General features: G+C 30.5%; 1 long non-coding RNA gene across 2 annotated transcripts; it reads left to right on the forward strand.

The window, feature by feature from the left end:
* Positions 1–1,725: 1,725 nt before the first annotated feature.
* Positions 1,726–6,770, forward strand: LOC142182662 (uncharacterized). Of its 2 annotated transcripts, XR_012711536.1 has the most exons (3): positions 1,785–2,173; positions 2,351–4,505; positions 5,472–6,770. It is a non-coding gene; the product is annotated as an uncharacterized LOC142182662 (long non-coding RNA). The 2 variants fall into 2 exon arrangements; XR_012711535.1 differs by having other exon boundaries at positions 1,726–4,505.
* Positions 6,771–14,924: the final 8,154 nt, after the last annotated feature.

The following is a 14,924-nucleotide window of genomic DNA, read 5'->3' on the forward strand; positions in this document are numbered from 1 at the left end:
CAAACTTCTTTGAAAAATTAAGAAGTTCATAGAACTAGGTTAATGAGCTAGCTATAAGTATAAGCATGTATTTCTTGGAATAGTACACCATAAAAACTCCAAGTTATCTGCCTGTTACTAATTTTTGTTTTTCAAAATAAAGTCTTAAACAACTAAAGGCGTTTGTAATCTGATAGAGGCTTAGGTGAAGTAGTAGAGGAAGTCTCTGAATAGCAGAACAAGGTTTTGAGTTATGCCTTATGCAGCATGAAAATTTCCAATGGATAGTTGTCCATCTGTTTACACCCACTGTTTTTCTAGTATATGTTTAGCAGGTTATTCAAAGGAAAAAATCAATGTGAATAGTATATTAAAACTCTTTGACAATAACACTACTATTCAGTACTTGTGTGGTACAAGTAATGGAATAAATTGAATTCTCTGATAAATAATTAGACCAATTTCAGATAAACAGAGCTTTTGATAGCCATTTGGACTCTCAAGGGATGATTAACAGATATACAAGTGTGGTTGTATAAGCTATTAACATTCGAAATACTCCTAGAATTCTAAATTGAAGGGAGTGTCACTTCCAAATGAATCCATTGCGATTCTGCATGAGGACCTGAGACAATCAAAGTGTCAGTTGCAGGTCGTGCTTTCCAAATTGGCACACAAGAACAGAAGCCAATTCTTGGCAGTTTATATAGCCCTTCTGCCCAAATTAAGAGTTTCATTTGAAATTTACTTCAATAAAATAACTTAAAACCTCGTAAAGAACTGATCTTGGAAGATACCCACATAGATTTGAGAAGAAAACAACTTCTTCTGACATAAGCGTGAAAACAAACGGAAAAAGTTTTGCTCTTGGTATCACAAAAAATGCTTAGTCAAAGCAGAACTGAAAATATAACTTGGAGATGCTTCACTAAATCACCATTCACATGACTATTAGAAATAGGAAAAGATTACAAATAGCTTCTTCCATGCAGTGCAAAGGTAGTTCATACAAGCATATTATCAAACACCATTCGTACAATATCGAGCAAATTGGATAAAGTTACTGACATGTATGTAAAAATCCAATAGCATACTATCCAGAAGAACATAGCCTGTAGCTGATACCCACCAATACCAAAACTACACTAGAAATAACAAATTAAATTAAATGAACACTACAAGAAAAGAGGTTTTTAGCGGCAATTATTTAGTGGAAATAAGTTAATTGTTGCTAATGTATTCTGTATAGGCCAATGTTAGCAGCAATTGGACATTTGCCGAGAATAAACACTTATTACCGGCAATTAAGAAAAATTGCCACTAAAGCTTGCGTCTTTTACTATAATACTAAGGGGTCATTTGGTAGGATGCATTGGATAATCTAATGCATGCATTAACTTTGTGTATTAATAATACATTGTTTGGTAGACATTTTGACTCTATACATTAGTTATGCAAGCATTAGTTATACATCCTATTTGGTATTATCCTATGCATAACTAATGCATAGAAAATAATGGTATTAGCAATGCAATGGGTTTTAATGCATGCATCAGCTTAGTTAAAGACAAAATTGTCCTTCAAAATTTATGCTTGATTAAAATATGCTAGTAAGTATATTAATGCAAGTTCAAAATAATCCAAATAGTGAAAAATAAAATTATATCCCTAGTAAATAAATAAATACTTAACATATTTCCTTTTTTTATAAATAAATATTTTATTTTATTTTACAATATAGGTAGACAAATAAAATAATTTTTTTAAACTTTTTCATATAAAAACATTTCTCAACATATGTTTCTTTTAAAAAGTTAGAGTGTGGACTAGTTTTGAGGGCATTTTGTAAACAAATAGTTCTTTTAGAAACTGTGCAATGCTTTACAGCATCAAACCAAACAATGAATAAGAAATATGTCAGCATAAATAATACCAGCATAACTAATGCAAGCATAACTAATACCAGCATTACTAATACACCCTATTCAGTATTATTCTTATGCACCCTACCAAACGACCCCTAAGAAGTCCAAGAGCGGCATTTTCTTTCACACTCCCTCCAAATTGTTTTTCATTTCCCTCCTTCATTTTTGTATTTTTTTCATCAAGAACCTAGAGGAATGGAAAAATTAAAATCAATTGGAATCCTAACACCCAACATTCATCTCTATGTCCAGTTGGATCGATTACTCTGGTATGTCATCATCAACTTAATCTTCTTTTTCTTTTGATTGCTACTAGATAAAGATCCATTATTTCCCTAATAAATTAATGAAGAACATCAAAATAGTTTGAGTCTCTCTTGTTGTTGCATAGTTTTTGTTGCTTTTTCTTATTCATCGTCACTCGTTAATGAGATACGAACCACTAGGCATGCTTTTTCCTTTGAAATTGAAGAAGCCAAAAGTTGTGCCTACGAGCTCAAGGTACCTTCTAATCTCTTTATTTTATTTATTCTGATAAATTGCAAGTATCTATTAGGAATTTTTTCCAAATAATTTTTTGCATCAGGTGCTTTGTGAACTATTATTAATTTCTGGAGAATTTATTTTTATTTTATTTTGTAGTCATGTTCTTTTGGCCATTGAAATTATTTGTATCCAGAGAATGAAATTTACTCTCTGCATACTACAGATCTGAACAGTAAAAATAAATCTTGAGAAATTGTAGGTAAAAAAAGTAGTAAGAAAGAAATCTTCAAAATGTTTGTGGATACAAAGAACTTTGGATATGTAGTTGCTCTGAATAGTCCAAATTTAATTGTTGCTAACTAAATATACAGATAAAAGAAATGAGAAAAGATAAATAAGTTATTTTAATCCGATAAGTACCGAAAGAATCGAATACGCAGACCAAAAAGATAGTGTTGATCCCTTAAGTAATATTACTCTAGCCATGTGAATCGGGCTATAATTTTCAATTTTCTCTTTTGATGAATTACCTATTAAAACTACTTTCTTCAAACAAGGTGTTATTGGATAGTTTCATATGAATTCTTTATATTAGCGGATAAACAAATGAAAACCCAAAAGACGTCATGCTTTTATCTATAGCTTATCAAGAGGTTTTTGGATAGCTGTATTAGCATTATGTTCAATCTTTTTATTACCCCTCTATAATAAATTAATATTCTAGAAGTCAGGTATGCACAAATGTACTTTGTTATAATTGGCTTTCTGAATTAATGTAGCTCTCAAGAGAGTAAGGACTGAAAATAGTGAGAATTTTATTATCGTGATCAGTAATATGCTGCTCTGTTTCCCTTGCACAAATAGATCAGAAACTATTACAAGGTACTAGGGAAGCCAAATGTAGTACAGTGCAAAAGTTAAAATACTAATCCTATTCTACTAGATTTTCGCTATACTTGAAAACTTAAAAGATTTATTTTCTATCCACAATGTCGTTGTTGCAGTAGTTGGATAAGTTCCTGCTACTGAGCATTACTTTGTTCATCTTCAATGGGATTAGTTTATTGTAAATTTGTCTTCTTCTACTTCTCTTTAATATTCTTATGTCTATATCATTAAGATGATGTTCGATAGAGTAAAATTAGTTTTTAACATCTAACTTGATATCAGCACAGAGTTTGGTGGAGATTTTCTTAAGCCCACATTGGAGGCAGGTTTATACATTGTAATATGTCTACTTGTTTCCTAATATATTGATATATACTAGGTTCTCGAGGCAAAAGGCAGCCATGCACAACCGACATAAACACCATGAATGCCATTTCAAAGTAAAGATTACTTTTCTTTTTTCATATTTGAATGTATGTTTTTCATCTCCATTCTGCAACTTGCTATTTCTGCAATATCCATGGTAGTTGTTAGATCCTTCTTTTCAGGCATGCTGCTAGTTTGTTAGTATAGCAATGTTAATAAATTCTCATAGTTCTAGATTATCTTAAACTTCTAAATGCTTTAATGTGATTGGAGACATGATGTAATATGTTGGTGAATGAAATCTAAGTTGCGTATTTTTTCTCTTCTTTTCTTTATTCACTTTCATTTACATTTCATTTGTGCCTTGTTTTTCATTCTATTATTCATTTTTGTCCTACTTGAGTTTGATCAGTAGCATTTGCAGAATTGAGTTTGTCCGGCATGCCCCTAGAGATGTGAACAAACTTTTTGGGTAATTAATTTCAGATAGATATTCCTCCCTCGATCATATATTCATACATGTGTATTATATTGTATATTGTCCTTTTATCTTCCGGTTCTTGAATTTAATTGCTCGGATTCATTGGTGTATCAAATATATAGGAATGTATATTTTGATTCTAGTTATGAAGATTATGAGATGGTCCAGTACCCAAGGTGAGAAAGATCACAGGTGCCAAAGCTACTATTTCTTCTCCTAGTTCGACTCCAATAGATATCAAGTATCAAAGGGAGAAGCACAAAGGGAGTGGACATGCTTCTGATAGAGGAATCTATGAGAAAATCAAAGTTGGATGCACAGACACCTCTTAACCTCATTCAAGTGGTAAAAAGAAAACATATGGGGAAGATGCCATTAAGGTATATGAGTGCTTTACTTTGCTTCCAACTTTTTATATATTCGATCAGTGTCTATGGTTCTAGTGACATCTTACTTTGCCTTGAAATTAAGAATAATTTCTATTGAAAAAGTAGAAACTCATTTTTATGTCATCCTTGAACAATTTGTATATAATGGGGATCATCTACTACCTCCCTAGTTAACTTTTAAGTAAAACTTGTTTAAATTACTCTTTAATTGTCTCAAAGAAAGAAAGCAAAATTTGATAGTATCTGTATTTGTCTAATAAGGCAATATCTTCTGAAAGAAAAGATTTCGAAAGGTCGAATAAGAAAAAGTTGTATATAAACTATCAGTATTTGTTTACCAGCAAGCATAAAAATTTATACACCAAACATACATCAAGCATTGTATTCTATTGACCGAACATAAGTAAATTAATAAAGTATAAAAAACCAAGTAATGTCATTTATCTTATAGGCTGGACAACTAAAAACATAAATTTTATTATATTGTTAGCATGGTCCAGATTCAGTTTAGATTTTTACCATTTCATGTAATTGTAGTGGAACGGCGACACGAGCAAGTGGTCTTGTAAGTCTAAAGTACAAAAGTAAGTAGTTTGTGAAAAATCAAGTTGAAAGAGCTACTTGCCACATAGTATAGATTGTTAGGATCCTTATATATTGACCTTATGCTATTAATTGAAATTTGTTTAAGGTTTTTTATTTATTTTTCCCTCTGTGTTGGCTTAAAATTTTGCATGCATAACATATAAGTGAATGAGGAACATATGCTTTGATAGTTGATACTAACCAAACTCTTCAGTACATGCTTTGTTGCAAAATTCCAGAAGTTTCTCTGGTATTGCTTAAAGCAATTTTATGGTTATCAGGTTTAAAGTAGTTGTGCAATTATCACAGTCATAGCTTACCACTACAACAAAAGAAATACTAATTTTATACTTTAATTTGTTTCCTGTAAAGGTACTACATTATGAAAGGCATATAGCTTTGGAGACTAGTGGCGTGGTATATATGGTATGTGAAGCCAGACAACTATTCTTTGAATAGTAAGGCAAAGATTAAATAGTTATTCAGATAATCTGGCACGTGGAAGATTTCATCATGATCAAGAGTTGGAAAGACTTTAATGGCATCATTTATTGTATAGTATTGTAGCAATTTGATAATGCCAGTTAGTAGACAGTAAATCATACTAGTTATTAGATTCAAATAGTTTACCTTTTTGGATATGTTGTTGATACTTTGAAACTATGGATTTGTATATTTTGTTGTGAATTTAATGAAGTGTATTAAACTTTTTGAAAATGAATCTTATTCTTATTATAATTGAATTTGAATTTGAATAATGTGCATTACAGGTTATGAAAGAAACTTTTCTTAATTCTTACTAGCAATAAGAAAGTTCGTTAAGAAGGCAATCAGATGGGTTTTACTGCCTATAACAAAAGCTTTTAAATATATAAACAAAGACCAATTCATAGATAGTTGTAGCGACAATTATATCTATCGCTAAAAGAACACTTTTTACTAGCAATTGAGTAGGTCTTTACCAACAATAACAAAAGCCATAAAATGTATGATGTTCGATATCATAGGGGAGTTTCAGTAACCATTTTAATTACCAGTAAATAATTGCCGCTAAAACTCATGTACGTTTAGCGGCAATAAAAGGGATCTTTACCAGCACTTCGTGCAATGGCCGCTAAATCCTTTAGAGACGCTGGCAATACCGTCCAAAGTCTAATTGTTGGTAAATGTTTAACGTCAATTTTTATTGCCGCTAAAGAGCATATTAATTGCCGCGAATAGACTTTTTTGTAGTAGTGGAAAGCAAGAATAGAGAAAAAAATCACCAAAATTGAACAAAATAAAGCGCACACCACAGACAACTTGGAACTAAAATTGAGAAATTTGAAAAATAAAACCCTCAATTACAGATGCATGGGACGCGCAACATTTACCAACCAAGTACGAAGAAGACATTTAAACAAATACTTCAATAATGATAATCCTGGCAAGCCCAAAAAAAAAAAACCACCGAGATCCATAAAAACCAACTTTGAAGGAGAAGGTACAATACGAATACTTTCGATTAAAGGATAAATAAAAAAAGAGCAGTGAAATTGGTATCAAAGCAAGGAAGAGCTTAAATAATTTAGAACAACCTCATAGATTACAGTGAAAACAAAATCATTACTCACTTAACCACTTGACAGAAGATGAAGCAGAACACCATACAGAGAAATAAAGAAGATGAAATGACCAGAATATCTTTTAGTAGGCGAGACGACGCCTCTTCTTACGCAAAGACCTTCGACTAACCAATGATATCAGGAATAAAATCACAAAGAAGCTTACCCTTTCACCTGAGAATCTTGCGGAGCAGCAACACACGACTTCGAATTTCAGAGTTCTGCAGCAAAAAACTTGCAATTTCGAAAGTTTTCTTCTATTTTTCAGACATTAACCCTAGATTCACGCCCATTTTTTTTTGTATTTGAAGTGAAAAACTCACATTGTTGAAGAATATTGAGAGTGAGAGCCTGTCTGATAGAGAGGAGAGAAAGTGGGTGTGTTGCCCTAATTGTATTGAGAGTGGGAGTCTGATAGAGAGAAGTGAGCGTGTTGTCCTAATTTTATTTTTAGGACAAAATTTTAGCGACGAAATTGGCGATGGATCAAATTTCTGTCGCTAATAATAACTAATGAAATTTTATTTTAATGGAACTAGATTTTTAGCAACGGAAATAGCGACGGACCTAATTTCTGTCACTAGAAATATCTAATGAAATTTTATTTTAGGGAAACTAGCGACGGAAAATTTTGTCGCAATCAACTTTGGAATGTCTTGATAAGTAAAATGACTGCAGCGACAAATTTTTTGACGTTAAATCCGTCGCTAAGTTTTAATAATTTTTGTTGCCTCACTTTCATCGCTAAAATTGTAGGAAAAATAAAGGGACTAACATTTAGCGCCAATTTAGTGATGAATATAAGTTTTTGTCGCTATTCCATCGCTATATTTTATATGATTTCTTTTTGTAGCTTATTTGGCGACAAACTACAAAATGCGTCGCTAATCCATCGTTATATAGCTACTGAGTATCTCTTATCGCTAATTCCGTCGTTAAACGCTGTTTTTTTTATAGTGCTCCTATATAAGGACAAAAATCTCATTTGTAAGGAAAAGTTACGATTATTACTGAAATTTATACTATTATTATTTGCTTACTCTATAAGTTTTAAGCCTTTTGAGAAGTGATTGTATACTCATTCTCTTATTTTTCTTTGTTAATCATTTCTACTCTTTGATCTATTTTTCCTGAAATTGTTGAGAAAGTGAAGTAAATTTTAATTATCAATAACTCGTTTTCTTCTAAATAACTTTGACCGAAAAAACTATTTTTGGTTAAACATAAACTACTTCCAAATTTGAGGTTAAAAATGGATTCACCATTCTTGTTTTGAAAATCATTCTTTAATGTTGCTCAAATAGCAGCAAAAGTTGGTGAATCCCAATAGAAAAGATGCACAAAAAAAGTGTAGTAGTATTTTTTAATACAAAAAAGATTTTTAGAATTTTGAAAAGAAAAAGAAAGAAGGCGTGGAGGAAGGTGGTGACAGAATGATGGTTCGTATCTTAAAATTTCAGCTCTCGAATTATGAGGAATATCCTCCTCCTTCTAATTGGGTCCCTTTTTCTAAGTCTGTTGCATACACACTTTTTATGTCTTTATTTATAATTTTTTATTTTGAAAAAGTAATTTCAAATAAAAAAGACAGAGAATTAGAAAAGACGAATTCTTTTTTATCTTATATTTGTTCCAACTTCCAAAAAATAGTGCATGAGGAAACAATAAGGCTGATCAACATTATTTTTAAAATTAAATGATTGTTAATGTTTTAAGCATTAATTCCTAATTTCTGCAAATAATTCAGTGATGACCTTACACGATTTTTTTTTTAAAAAAACACTGCATTTCATTTGATAATTGGATTCAAATATCAATTGAAAGCGGTTGCTTAGTTAAGGAAACCTATCTGTAGCGAAAATGAGCTCTTATGGGGCAATTGTTACTACTAATGGACCCGAACATGGGATCTATCCATGACTAGCTTCGCAAAGTAAGGAGAAATCAACTGCTTAAGGCTTAAGGAAACATCTAATATATACGTACTATATTCAAGTGATCTATCTTTTTGATCTCCTTTCCTTCTATTGATCAGATTTTTAGTATTGACCTAGTAAGAATGGGTTAATGGTGGTGGCTAAAAAGAGGGATGAGAACTTTAGGGTACGCTCACTTGTACATTTTTGCTAAGGTGGGATGGATGAAATCTCTTTACCCTTAATAGGTGTCTCGAGTTCAAGCTTTAAGAATGAACAATTTATTGGTAGGGAACACTTCTGTCTTTAGCGGGCATTATATAAGGTGCGAAATTTGAATTAGTCAAATCAGTAACATCGAAATCGGATGGTTATAAAAAAAAAAAAAAAAACTAAAAAGAAGGTATCAACCTTATTTCCAATCAACAAACCTCACATCCATTGTATTGGAAAATCTCTAGATCATCCAGGTTAAATTTCTAGTTGCGCTAACCTTTAGATCTGTAAAAGTAAAGTTGATGCTGAAAGAGAATATATATTCCTTTAACCAACTTTTGGTGTTTGGCTGCTGTTTGAAGAATAGTTCCTTCCATAAATGGTGAAAAAGGAAACGAATTGTGACAAGTTAAATAAAATAAGAGTTAAAGAAAAAAAAGAAAAAAAAGGTAACATTTAGAAAATATTGGTTTGATACCATCTTTCGTGGCATATTTATTTAGGAGTGTTATTATGTTTTCTATAATGTGAATGATGCAAATGCGCTCGATTCATATACCAAATTAATATGTGCATGCCATGTATTTTTTGCATGAGTTTTACTTAAATACCATTAATTAATATATTTTTTTATAACTTTATAATCATAGTAATCAACATAATATGATGCATAAATCAAATTCGAATAATTTTTTAAAATAAAATTATTAGTTTCTTTACCTCTTATATTTTCCTCTTTTCTCCTGTTAGTTCCGCTCACAAATTTATTTCTCGTAAAATAAAAAAGTACTGAAATAATAGGGCTGAGAAATTCATGTAGTCATTTGAAGCGAGTTGCGAAAGTGCAAAAAGATAAAGTTACTATTACATTAGGAATTATGAAACTTTTACATTAAAAAAAAAGAGGAAATACAAATCTAAAAATTGTGCACATGTTGACTTGAATCTTATAGTATTTGCTTCTTTATATAAGTTGTTCTAATCAATATTTTAAAAGGCGGGAGGGTGAGGCGGGACATTTTACTTGATACAGAGCGAGGCGTAAACTTTGAGGCATGATTTTTAATTTATAAATTAATAATACAACATAATTACAAAAACAAATATAGAAAATACGCAAAATATTTTAAAAAATTAAAAATATTAAAGAAACTCAAAAAAAAATATCTAGCATGCTTTTATAATTATAAATAATGCAATAATATTAAAGCTACTATGAAATATAAATCAACCATAATTTTAAATTTTAAATATTTAATAATTATAATTTTTTAACAATGTTACCAAACTATATATTTTTTACCTCCCTAAAACAAAATATAAATAAAGTTCATCAGTACAAGTATATATACTTTATAATATTACTCCTTCATAAGTAAATATAAATTTACTTTTAAATAGCAAATTAATTAAAGTCCGATAATTTTGAGAAAAATAAAATTAAGACATGAAGATTTAGCAAGTAAAGATATAAATTTTAGCTACATATTTCAGAAAAAGTGTACAAATAATATTCACTCTCACGATATTCACAATTAGTAAATATGCATTATTATAACTCGTTATTTTATATTTCTATAGATTAATAGAACTTTAACCATTTATTTGTTAAAGAATTTTAAGGGTCAATCGTGCTAATTAGGAAATTTGACATATGATTTGCATAAGAACGATCGGGCGAGTCTCAAGCGTTGAGCATTAGGCGTGTTTAGGACGCACGGTCGGGCGCTTGGGGGCCATAAGCATTACGGAACTCAGCTCCACATTTTAGCTTTAAGTATTTTGATAGTGTCCCGCCCCCGGACGAGCTCAAAAGCGAGTCCAAAAAAAGTCTTTCAAAACACTGAGAGGTCGTTTGATAGGGTGTCTAAAAATAATGCAAAATAAGATGTATTAGTAATGCATGGATTAATAATGCATGGATTAGTAATGCAAGCATTAGTTATGCAGATATTATTTCTTATCTAATGTTTGGTGTTGTGTATTAAAAATTATAACGCATTGCATAATTTTTAAGAAAAATAGATGTTTACAAAAATGCCCTCTATATTCTTTAGCTTTAAGGACTTTAAGGATAATTTTGTCTTTATCCATACCAATGCATGCATTAATAGCCTTGGTATTACTAGTATCATGGTTTTCTATGCATTACTTATATATAGGATAATACCAAGTATGATGTATAACTAATACAATTAAAAAAAAGTACCAGATAAGATATTAGTAATGCACAGAGCTAATGTTTGCATTATTTTTTCTAACACCTCCTACCAAACAATCCCTAAATCTAATTAGCCAAAGATTAATCTAAAAATAATTTAGGAAATAAATTTCTAACATAAAAACATACCACAAATGTTTTTGCTGGTCCGAATGGGTGCCAAGTCCTAAGCTGTTTCAGACTATCAGCTAACTGCAGCAGTGTAGGTCCCACAAGCACAAAGCCTTCCGGTCAGCCGCGTACTCTGTCTGATGACGTGGCAATATGAAATGCTCTAAGTCACGTGACGTTGGGCCCCACTTTGTCGGCTTGTCCCTCTGATGCGACAAGCTTTCGCCTTTTTGGATTCTACTTGGATTATCCATTTACCAATTTCTCGTATCTATCTCTTTCTTTCCCGATATTTTCAGTTTATCACAATCATTTTCTTCTTCCTTTAGCAACCACGATAAAAAAGTACGTACTAAAAGAAAAGGAAAAAGTGTTTTACTTTTATATACTACTGTAATATTCTTTCCACATTTTCGTTTTACTTCTCTAATATATCCCAATTGATAGAAAACTATAATCTCTCCCTAAAATAATAGTAGTTAATATATATATATATATATATATATATATATATATATATATATATATATATATATATATATATATATTTTATTTTTTTTATTTTTTTTTGAAAAATAAGACAGAACAACGATTATTATTTTTGATCGATCGGTCAAATATTTAACTTGCCAAAATTTAAAAGTTGGAGTTCGACTTGTTCTTCATTTGATATTAGGTACTCATGAATAATTCGAACTATACTTTTTATATATATTTATTAAAAAGAAAGTGCTTGCTATAAAGTAGTTATTTTTAAGATTCGAATCTAAAACCTCTAATTAAATATAATTTTTTTATCCATCCTCAATATGAGCTAAAGGTTGATGGTTGGTTATTTAGGACCTATTTGGTTTGGAAAGACTTTTTTTAAATAAAAAAAATTGTATTTAGATAAAACGCCTTATTAAGATAAACAAACAATTTTTTATTTATTTATATTTTTTTGCAAACAGAAACCAATCTATGGTAGCTTTGCATAAATTAACACAATGTCCTCTAACAATATCCTTGTACAATTATACCATAACATTTACTTTTACACTAGAGAAAATACATAAAATGCCCATCAAAATTGTTCGAAAAAATCATTTACACACCTTAACTTTACGGGCGACCTATATCCCCCCTATTCTTGTTTGGGATGAATTTAATATCCCATTGGTAACACATAATCAGTCTTGTGGTGGGATGTATAGTTCACACGCGCCACGTGTCAAAAGCTCATTTATTTTTTCCCCACTTATTTCATTACTTTTCTTTTTAATTCTTTTTTTTTCTGTGTTATTTTCATCACCACCTACACCACCATGGAAGTTCCAACACTTTCAGCTTTAAAAAGTAGGGAAAAATTCCTCGTCGAAAAAATGAAGCCGGCAAATTCCAAACTTTTCAGTCAGTTAAAATTCCTCAAGCTTCGACAAAATTTATGTCCAAACAGGCTAGATTACATTATTTATTCAATTTTTTTCAGCGAAATATTACAAGAAATAAATTAGAAAAATAGAATTTTTTAGCTAGTACAAGTGTGTGTGTGTATATATATATATATATATATATATATATATAGGTGTGGAAAGTACACGTGGTATTGCTATTACTAAAAGGTGGTGGAGAGTATTTCTACTCTGGTAAAGAAAAAGTAGAAGAGAAAAAGAAGAAAAAAGAAAAAAAGTAGAGGGATGGAGGCAGATACAATGGCGGAAAATGGAGATACAATAGTATCTTGGATGGGAAACGGAAAATGGTGACAGGAAGAAGAAAAGGTAGAGAGAGAAAATAAAAAAAACAAAAAAATAAGAAAAGAAGAAGTAAAAGAAAAAGGGTCGCACATGGTAAAAATATATGTCTATTTTTAATCCTTTCCCTCTTACACGTGAGTTTGGGAGAAAGAAACTACTGCCTTTGCCACGTCACCATTTAGGGTGATATTAAATTCACCTCAAATAAAAATAAGGGGGACATAGGTTGCCCGTAAAGTTAAAATGTGTAAATGATTTTTCCGGACAAGTTTGATGGGTAACTTGTGTATTTTCTCTTTACACTATCTAGAGTCAAGGCCTTGTACACTTATTATACGTAAAGGAATTTTTAACAATCAAAAATTGCAAATTGTTAGAAAAAGAGTTTTTGAGAAACCGTTTTCAACCAAAAATATTTTTTTCACAAAAAACAGTTTCCTTCAGTACATCGTAGGATTTAAAGAAGTTTATTATTCAGAGTGAATTATTTTCACGTAAGGTAATAAAAGAACTCATTTTTATTACTCGCTGCTTATACAAAGGAAAAAATCCGTAGTAATCCAGAATAGGTTAAAGTTAGTAATAAAAGTTGATTTTAAGCCATATTTTGTACTGTATAATGAGATCTTTTTCGGAAATAGAATACAATCATTGATCGTTTTGCTCCTTTTAGATCCAACATTTCTGTGGAAATGTATTTCTACCGTTTGTTTTTGTGTTAGCATACAATATCCCCAAGGTGTGATATAGACAACAATAAAGTCAGAAATTTTCTTAATGGTGTTTAAACTAAATAGAAATATCCAGCAAAAAATATTCAACATATTATATATATATATATCTAAAATCTAATATCTTACTTATATACACAGTTTAATTTTTCATAATATTTCGATTAAGGATGATTAATTAACCACCTTTGGCGAAATGTGGCTTCACCCTTGGATATAGATAGTCTACTTTAATACAAGTATTAGTGGATACTTTCACGGTTCGAATCAGTGACCGTGAAAAAAGCCATCTATTGCTTACATTAGAATAGACTGTCTGCATCACATCCCTAATGATATGTTTTCCCCGGATTCTACATAAATACGGAATAATTTGTGCACCAAATTATACTTTTTTATTTTTATGTTAGTATTATCTTTTGATCATCACCTTAAAGCTACTGCCACAATTCACCTATATACATTGTACTTAATTATTTTTTTGTCCCTCCATAGGCCCACTAATATTATGTTCGTTTGTCTACTTTGTTCAATTTCCTCATAAAATACGAAATTATCTAAATGGTGGTCCCAAAATGGATGCTCGATCCCTGAAATTTTGGACTTCTAGGATTATAGATATATAGTAGTATCCTGATAGTATCATATTCCTATTTCCTTTTAACAAATTAAGGAAATAATAATAATAATAATAATAATAATAATAATAATAATAATAATAATAATAGTAATAATAATAAAAAGGTATATGTTGGTTGTCTTGTAAATATTAGACAGGTTAGAGAAAGAAAAGAGATGGCAAAAGTATGGAGAAGCAAAAATATTATAGCAGTAGTCTATGCTTTTGCCTCGTTAAAAGACACTAACCATCGTTTTTCATGCTAAAGCTGACACCTAAGCTTGATTAAGATTTTCTAAATCTATGTTTGTCTCACTAATGACAAAGGCTTAATTAAGATTCTTCATTAGTCTTCATCATGACTATGACACTTTTGTCTCTCTTTTCCTTATATTCCCTTTATCTCTCTTTCTTTTCTTTTCTTTTCTTTTGCTTTTCATGCTTAAAGAGTCTTTAAACCTAATTGCTTAATTTAAGTTAAGTCATCTACATTTTGCATAATAAATTTGGCGAGGGATACATATGTCTCCCCTAGTAATCACATATTAATTACACAAACTTGTGCTAAGTCTAATTTGGCCATTTAATTAAGGTCAAATGTCTCTTCGAGTCCATTAAGCTTGTTTAATATATGAGAATTTATTTTATATATAGTAGGTGGGGACTAA

The sequence above is a fragment of the Nicotiana tabacum genome, chromosome 7 (assembly GCF_000715075.1).
Source record: "Nicotiana tabacum cultivar K326 chromosome 7, ASM71507v2, whole genome shotgun sequence".
Taxonomy (NCBI): domain Eukaryota; kingdom Viridiplantae; phylum Streptophyta; class Magnoliopsida; order Solanales; family Solanaceae; genus Nicotiana; species Nicotiana tabacum.